Source organism: Mastomys coucha, unplaced genomic scaffold (assembly GCF_008632895.1).
Source record: "Mastomys coucha isolate ucsf_1 unplaced genomic scaffold, UCSF_Mcou_1 pScaffold15, whole genome shotgun sequence".
Classification (NCBI taxonomy): Eukaryota; Metazoa; Chordata; class Mammalia; order Rodentia; family Muridae; genus Mastomys; species Mastomys coucha.
The window spans coordinates 95,546,092-95,555,561 of record NW_022196897.1 but is presented as its reverse complement, the minus strand read 5'-3'; the positions used below and the strand labels follow the sequence as shown (position 1 = coordinate 95,555,561).

At 38.3% G+C, this 9,470-nt stretch overlaps 1 long non-coding RNA gene across 1 annotated transcript in view; it reads left to right on the top strand.

Annotated features, from left to right (window-relative positions):
* Window positions 1–4,930: 4,930 nt before the first annotated feature.
* The window catches only part of LOC116092281, a 21,272-nt gene continuing 16,732 nt past the window's right edge, over window positions 4,931–9,470 (top strand). The window contains exon 1 of the long non-coding RNA XR_004119198.1: window positions 4,931–5,499. This is a non-coding gene — a long non-coding RNA (uncharacterized LOC116092281). The remainder of the gene's footprint in view (window positions 5,500–9,470) is intronic.

Genomic DNA, 9,470 nt, shown 5'->3' with positions numbered 1-9,470 from the left:
TAGAAAATTTTTCCTTTTACAGTAGATGGGGACTAACACAGAAACACACAATTGGATAATGTGGAGAGAGTGAGAGACCCTAAAACAGTCCTAAGTGGAACTTCCTTATCAGTCCTCTCTTCTCAGGGTTCAGGGAGCTACATGGAAGATGAGGTAAAAAGTTTGAAACAGCAGAGAGATAGATGACACCAAGGAAACAGTGTCTTCTGGAAACAAGACTGATGCACACATAAACTCAGAAACTATGGGCAACAAACAGAGGGCCTGCACATGGTCCAGGGCTGTAGCAGAAGTTCCCATCCCTAACCGAGAAGCTAACTTCAATTGACATCTGGGCACAAGGAAAAAATTAGGTTTCTTGAGTGGAGTCTCACTCTGCGTACTAACCACACTTAAAGGTATGCTCCATGCCCAGTCGGAGATGACCAACACAAAATGAACACAATGACATTTTTGTTCATTTGGGTATTTTTTTTACTGGTGTTTGCTTGACTATTATAGTTTCTGAATTTGTGTTCTTAATGTTTGTGCGTGCGTGTGTGTGTGTGTGTGTGTGTGTGTGTGTGCTTTCTCTGTTTTTAGTTTGCTTGTGCTTTTGTTTGCCTGGCTATTTGTTTTCTAAAGAGATAGAAAGAACTGTGGGGAGGATCTGGGAGGAGTTGGGAGGGGGAAAACTGTAATCAGAATATGTTGTGTGAAAAATTAAGATAAAATTATAACAGCTGTGGGTGAGGAGAAAGTAGAACATTTAAACACTGCTGATGGGAGAACAAATCTGTATGGCCACTATGAAAAGCCAGTGTGGAGTTTTCTTAGGAAGCTAGATAAACATCTACTGCATGCCTCAGATATACCACTTATTGACCATATACTCAAACCCTATATCCTACTGCAAGGAACAGAAACTCATTTAAGTTCACTACTTCTCTGTTCAAAAATGGAAATAACTTAGATACCCATCCACTGATGAATGCATAATAAAAATGTGATACATTTGCACAATATAACATTATTTAGCTATTTGAGAAAAATGAAATTTGTCTATATGTGAATGGATCTGGAAACAATTGTTCTGAATGGGGTAACCAAGACCCAGACAGATAAACACTACCTGCTTTCTCTCACATGTGAACTCTACTTTGAATCTTTGGATATATAAGTTTCATTTGAAATACTCATTGAGGTTAGGAAATTAGTAATGGAGAAAGAGATGCTTTTAAGGGAGTAGAGATAGAATTAAGCGATATATAGGGAGATTTTAGAACAGAAAAGATTAAATGGAGGTGGGAATTGGGAGGCAAGATAGAGGGAAAGATACAAGGAGGGATAAGTAACACTGAAGGTCTTTTGAAAAGTCAAATGGAAGCTTACTGTGGTAGAAGACTCCTAAACATATACATACACGGAACAAGTTTAAATGGAGTTACCCTATAACAGAAAGACAATATGGCATCATATTCTACCAAATAAATTCCACCCCCAGTACAGAGAATAAGTAACTTGTTTTGTAATTGGTAACCAGTGGGGTCCCATAGGCCCCCAAACATTACAACTATTACACTTATTTTTAGTTATCCTCCAGAACCTGATAGTAAGATGCTATTGCTGAAGGTAACACATACAATAAGCAATTAAGACACGGAGAAATCAATTTGACACCAACCTATAAGCTTCATAGTGCTAGAAGTGCCTCACAGTTAGCTTCCAAGTGCTAGAAAGTGTTACACACACTGCCAAATGGGGAAAAAATCATCAGTTTTACCTAAATGTGAACTCTGTAAGCTACAATAACAACTTCCTGGCAAAACATACCAATTGATCCCATGGTGCTACAAATGTAATGGGAGTAGCCAACCACTTTCTGGTTGGATGTAGAGCCCTATGTTGAGATTCCATCTCAGGCTAGTCAAAAGAGTTCTCACTGAGAAAACAAATGTCAAATTCTGGTACATCTGTGGAAAAATAAACATTTCTGGCTTTGTAAACTGCTCTAGTCATAGTGGGAATCAATATGAAATTCCTCAAATAAATTAAAATTAAGACTACATATGTTCAATTTATACCACTCCTGGGCACATAAATAAAGACACTAACTGAGCAAGGCAGAGAAACATGTCCTTGGCATAAGTAGTTCCAGCGCAACAGGAGCTAGGCGATAGTTCATGAATGAAGTGTTTTTCCTGCGTGAAGATCTTTGCCACAATTAATCAGATTTGCTTTAGTAACTTTATGACTAAGAAGAAAAATTTATGGCTTAATGGAATAAAAGATGAATCAAACACTAGATGTGTATGCCGGCTCTAGACAAACACAGCAACAAATGTTTACTGCAGCTGTGTAGTGGGTCTAGACTTCTATGAGCAGTATGTGTGAGGTAGAACTATAACTAAAAGGAACCTGGAACTGCTGTCATTCCGTACTAATAATAACAACAATTATTCCTGAGATCATATTATGTCGTAATTTACTTTTGTAAAAAATACTATATTGCCCATTTCATATGTATGACTTCATTTAATCCTCATAGCTCTGTTATGAAGAAAATACTAGTATTCCTATTTTCACAGATAAGAAAACTAAGGCTTAGAGGCACAATAACTATTCATGGTCATTCAAGAAATTATGGATAAAGTTAGAATTCAAATAAGTGCCCTAATATTTTTAGTCACCAATCTTCAGCTTCTACATTTTCAATAGTTTCTCAGACACATGCATAGGGGAGGTAAAAAGAAGATGTACCAGTAAATCTTGAAGATCTGAAGAACATAGCATGGCGAGTTCCTATTCCAGCGAGAATCTGAGACCCAGCATCACAAAGCACGTCTTTCTTGACGAAAAGCTACAGATGAATTATTCTTCTGCATGAAAGCTCACCCTTGTTTGTCTTCCTTGCTTTGGATCCCTGCCTCCTTGCAATCACATGAGGTCCTGCCACAACTACTTTGGCTTTCCTGAAATCATCTTTTATCATCACTTCTCTCACTTAGATACCTAAGTTTGGATCACTGACTAAAAGTCAGGTCTTAGTGATAAAGCTTGAGATAAAATGTTGTGTCTCATATGCTAGCTTCAGCTGTCGAAGTATTATGAGTAGGAAATTTGTTCAGAATTCTGAAGTTATGATTCTTTAAAAGTAAAGAAATATTCATGACAACCTTCTGTGTTTATAGATATGTAAAGAAGAGAATGAGTTACCTTAGACATAGTATTAAGAAGTCAGATCAATTTTGAGCACACATTTACAATCAAGTTCCATAGTCCTAAAGTCCTCAAACATTCCAATTAAGCAGAATTTTCCTGGAATTTGGCTTGGTATTCTGACTAGATACAAAGCTGGCTATCTTTACAAGAAGAAGTAAAGAAAAATACAAGGCTGCAAAGAGTCAAGTAGAAAAGACAATAAAGTAATAAGAATTCAGATGAGACACAGTGACTAGCTGGGTGGCCTGTCCCTAATAAATATCATTGGGAATTGGAGAACTGCCTAAAAGAGGGAAGTGAGGACCAAGATGAATAACTGAATAGAGAACAAGGGAAAGAATGTTAAGTTCTTCTCCACATGGGACCCTGACTAGATGGGATGCATTTCTTTCAAAAATGTAATAAGGCACTGTTACTGGCAATCTGTCCCTTCTTCCTGGTCTTCCTAAGGGGTGAAAACTCCTGAAGCTCCATACAGTGAGTTAAATGCCTACCAGAAAGTCCCTTCCCACTGTAGTTTCAAGACCATTGTTAGCTTCCAATGAAAACCACAGGAAGAGGAAAGAAGGCATTCCACAGAAATGGCTCAGACCAAGTGGGATTCTGTTTTGTCTTCTATTTAGTAGAAGAGACCTTCTTAGATGACTGAGCAAGGATTGATGTCTTCCCTTTTTATATTTTATGAAGCTCATTATTCTCAATATTACTAAAGAGTATGAGGAAACAGAAATCACGATAGGGAAATGTTACTGTAAGACAGAAGAGATTAAAAGGTAAAGTTAGAAGCTGCCGTGGGAACCACTAATATCAAGGTGCCTAAAGTTAGAGAAATGGCAAAGATAGAAAGGAAATTTAGAAAAAGAAACAACTTTACCAATTTCAAACTTTTTCCTGAGAATAAGTTTCATTAAGAATAATTATCATTAATCTTCCTGTTTGGTTGCCATGTCCAACTTCTATGTGTTAGTTTTTATTTCATCTTATTATATTTTATTTTTGTTTTCTTTGCTTGTTATCTCTTAGAAGACTAATTTTTTTTTTCCTGAGAGACAGAAAGGCAGTAGATCTGGAGAGGATGGAGTATGAGGAGGAACTGAGAAAATAATCAATTTTCAATAAAAGGGGAAGTGGTATTATTAAAAAGAAACAAATCACAAATGCAAAATCAGATTCAAATATAGCTCTAAGTCCACCGATTGATTATAATAGAAGGGGGTTGGGATTGGGGTTTAGCTCAGAGGTAGATAGCTCGTCTAACACATGCAAGATCCTGAGTCCAATTTCTAGGATCACAAAAGAGAGAGAGAGAGAGAGAGAGAGAGAGAGAGAGAGAGAGAGAGAGAGAGAGAGAGAGAGAGAGAGAGGGAGAGAGGAGAGAGAGAGAGACAGAGAGGGGGAGAGAGAGAGAGAGAGAGAGAGAGAGAGGGAGAGAGAGAGAGAGAGAGAGGGAGAGAGGGAGAGAGAGAGAGAGCGTAATTTGATTTGATTCCCTCAATCCACGGAAAGGCTGCACACCTCTGGTCACCCACCAAACAAGTTTTGAATTCTCTTTCTGAGAAAAAGGCAAGGCACCTTAATAGAAGGAATTTAATTTTGCCAGAGGAATGTAAATATACTCGTAAATGTGTGTTTTTATTATAAGTACAAAACTGGTATATATTAAATTGGAGAAGAAAATGGCAGGGTTTTGTTTTTGGTTTTGTTTTTTGCTTGTGTGTGTGTGTGTGTGTTTTGCCACAGCCCTTTATTTATCAGTCAAGTCCAACTCTGTTCAGAGGCCACAGCATCCCAGAGCTATCTTAAATTCTATGAGTGCTCCTCTGCAAAATCTTAAGTCCAAAGCCTTAAGATCAATATTTGGAATTATGTGTCAATTAATATTCACACCATCTGGTCAAAGGAACTTCTTTTTCTCTGGACTCCAGTCCAAACTTCAAATGAGCTAGACATCACATTCTGTAGATCACTACCTAAACCTGAAAGCCCATTTCTAGCCCCGCATAATCTTTCTTCAACTACTGAGTAAGGTTTTTGTATTTTACTATAGAACGACTGTATGGTTTGTGAACTCTACCTTCATAAAGCTGCTTAAAAGGGACACAAGTACTTGCTTTGCACACGATAATGAACAACTTTAATGAACTAAAAAGCATTATAGAAATATACATTTCTACAGAAAAGACTACATTTGACAGCAGTGACATGGCTCTACCTTCCTGGTACACCTGACCTAGAGAACGCTTTCATCCTGGATATTTCTGCTCTGGCCAGCTGAGCATACTTCCTCAGTTTTGCAATGTGCCCAAGAAAAGTCACATGTGCAAAGTTCTCAAGCACCACTTCCTTGTCCAGGGCCTTCTGATCAAGTGTCAAGCTGACCAATTCCTGCTCCGGGAAGTACACAGCCACATCTTCAACTATCACTGATGCCTGAGGCTCTGCTTTTATGGCAACATCTTCCATCATCAAATCTTTCAGTTCTGTAGCAAATATGGGCTTAAAATTTTCAGGCCCTACAGAGGGATTCAGATGGCCCAGTGTATTTTTTCTAGTTGTCATATAATTACATTGCGGAATCATGAGTCCATGCTTCTATTCAGTCTTCATGACCACTACATAAATGACTCTCTAACATTGTGCATTACAATTAGAAACTAGCTTCAAAAAAAAAAAACTTAACTACATTTGACTGCATGAAGTAGTCAGGATGGCCAAATGAAAATGGAATCTATACAGCTTCAAAAATCTTTCCTTTACTGGCTGAAGCATTTAACTCTGCTGTCATTTTAATGCGAGAATATCTGTAAATTATTTCCATGGATTCACTCAATTCTCAGTGACTGAAGACAAGATTATCTCAAGGCCCATCTACCATGTTTGCTCGTGAACTGTGGGCGACCTTAGCTTTGCATATTTATCAGATCTGTAAGTGGCTTAGGAGATGGGTTCTTAACCACTGTGAAAAATTATAAAAAACAAGATAAATATGAGCAAGTAACAGGACAGTGGAAGGACTCAAGTAAGATGCCATTTCAGATGGCAAAACATTGGTGAACAAAAGATATTTTGATTTGGCAAATGAAGCCTTGGAGTAGAAGAAATAACTTTTCAAACACTTGTGTGTTTTTTCATTGTTAAAAGGGAGTTCCCTAGAGAACATCTTTAAGAAGTATCCACAACTGTAAGCCTCAAATGAAGAAAGTTGTCTCATTAGAAGACAGAGACATAAAACAAAGGGCCATCCTTTTTGTCATTGTTCATTCACATTATCATGTGTTCCTTCACTCCATAGATGTTGTCAAATATATCTATTATTTGCCAAGCTGTGTGCTGGGTGCTCCCAGTACTCAAATGAATGAGGTAGCAATGGTCTGCCTCGAAGGTCTGTGCATTAGCCACAGGGACAGGCTGAAACAGAAAAATCAACCAGTTTTCACTCTCAGAAACTCTGTGCTATAAAATAAGTAACCATTAAAGAACTGAAATAAAGTTTAATAAGACAGACAGAGCACTGTACACGAACAGACAGGAAATTTTTTTCTATGTAAGTGATTCTTCAACAAAATCTAAAGAGTTAGAGAGACCAGGTTGTCTAAATAGTAACAATAGGCCATAGCTCTAAGACAAAAATAAGCACACAAACAATAAATAAAGATGCTTGTCTGAAAACCTAAAGAGCACAAATGGGATTGGTGTACAATGGGTGAGGAGGAATCTGGGGACTGAAGGTTAGAGAAATAAGTGAACCTGGAGTTTTGAAGTAAAGAAAGTTCAGCTAATCCGAAGAAAATAGGAAGATGTTGAAGAACTTAAAACAAGTGGGAAAAGCCTGTATTCTCAGCTCTTAGGAGAATTGCCCTCCCACTGACTTTAAGGGCAGACTGGGCTATGCTAAGCTCAGAACCTATTTCAAAAATTAAAAGAAAAGAAACACTACAAACAGAATTCACTATGACTACACTGTGGAGAAAGGATTGGAAAATATTGACAAAGATCAGGAAGGAGACTTGCTATATCAGTCTACACCAGAGAACATGGCAGCCTTAGGCCAGAGAGTAACAATGGAGACAAAGAACAGATCTTAGAATATGAGGAGAGTCTGCTCTCAGCCCTCGAAGGGTTCAGGCAGAGGCACAGGAACTGTAACCGTAGACAGTAGTGATTCCAATCTTTGTAAGCCCTTTCTGACTCCGTGACTCTGTGAAAGACAGAAGAAATTCTAGAAAAAACACAGGCAAGTGAACGAGGTCCCTTGTGAGTTTGAAGCCTGTTTTCCATTGGTTCACTTGCACAGGCCAGATTTTTCTAAAATTTTTTGCAGTAAAAGACACTAGGTTGGACCAAATTCCTCCACTGAGTTAATTACTGGCTAGCCACGGGGGGATTGAAATAAAACAGGAGCATGTGGAAGGCATCAAGCTTACAATGTGAACATGAGCAGCACTAATGGGAGCGATCCACTGCCAGGCACCATCCCCATAATGCTACAAATTAGCCAGAGTCTCGGGAACCCCAGTGCTGCAGCTGCTGCACAGATGGATGCTGAGCACTGGGATGCAAGCAAGAAAGGAGGCTGGAGCAGAAAGGGAATCCGGATCAAACCAGGCATCTTGGCATTTGAAGAAGAGGCTGCCATTCCAGTCTCCAGGGAATAACCAGAAAGATTTTTTTTTTTCTGAATGCAGATGTGGTCACATCCTCGTTCTCATCCCAGGACTGGAACTCTGCAGTAGTTTAGCATTGCTTCCAGGAAGAACAACTTCTCTAGGGAAGAGATTGCATGTCAAGTTAGCATATGTCCTGGCTTGCACAGGATAGTGGAAGTTTATGTGTATTTTGGTAGTTCCTGCTAGTCCCTTGTTTTGCTCTAAACATGGGACTATGTTCCAGTGTACATGATAAGTTACAAAGCCCCACATGTCATCTTGCCCTTTCTATTGCTGATCACTCCATCCTCATCTCCTGCCATGGAGTCCCATTAGGATTTTTTTGTTCCTCTAATTCTCCAGTATCCTCCATCTAAGCATCTTTAAACAAGCTTCCTACTCTAGCAGAGAGGGCCACATGTCCTCACTTCACCACCAATTCTCCTTCGGGTCCTTCTGGAAGGGGCTCTGGTTTCTGCTGTCCCTTAACTTCAAGGCTGTTCCTCTTCTCCACAGCACTAATTGGAGTAGGTTCTGGCTTGGTTTGTTTTACTCTTTACTTTCATATTGATGAATCTTTAATGACTATTTGTTGGAATGCACTATGTAAAAGTTTATCTCTGTATATACAATTGTTGATTGCTGCATTGGCAGAGAGCTTAGTAAAAGATTTTGGTACTATTATTCTTATGGTGCATAACTGGCCTCACAGTGTATAAACATTCCCTGTTTTTACTTGCTGTTTGGCTTTAATAAAGATCTGACAATCAATAGCTGGGCAGTAAGTGGAAGGTTGAACTTCCCGGCAGAGAAAGGGTCTCTGGGAGAAGAACTAAGACATGGAAATTCAGCCAATAGACACTGAGGTGGATAGATAATTCAGAGTGAACAGAGAGGTAGACCTGGCCACACCGCAGGGCTGTAGACAGGAAATAGTCAGTTTAAAGTAGCCAGGAGGGAGACCAAGCTAAAAGCCTAAGCTTTAAAATACATGAGTCTCTGTGTCTTTATTTATATAGCTGGTGGGTCTGGAAAAGTCTTGCTATAATTATTGAACTACTTTTCACATTTAAATGAGGGCAGTGACAATCTCCTCTTTGCCATTTAAGATTGAATTACCAGATTTTAATTGAGTAAATTAATTAATGGTAAATGGATAAATAACTAATTACTGACTACTCCTGCCAAACAGACACACACAAAAGGCTGTGAGGAAATGGTAAGAGAAGGTCTCAGTGAGATCTTTACTGCATACTTATTTATAATATATATTATAAAGTGACTATAGATACTGGTCATGTAAAATTACATCTACAATACCAATTAATAATATCAATTAAATGTACTCATGTTATTTCCTTTCCTGGGATTATATTTTCAGCCTGTTTTAAAAACATCTATTTGGAATGTTCAGGAAACTCCCAAGCTATTTGATTAGATTAGATCTTCTTAGCAAAAGCAAAATTTCAACTCTTAGACAGATATTTTGATTTCCAAAAAAAGCTTGGCATAAAAGATTGGCACCAAATCTAATTAGTAAGTTTGGGTACAAGCAAGAAAAAAAATGTCCCACTGAAGAATCAGATAGAACTTTTTTTTCTTTTTCTTTTTTTTTTTTTTTTT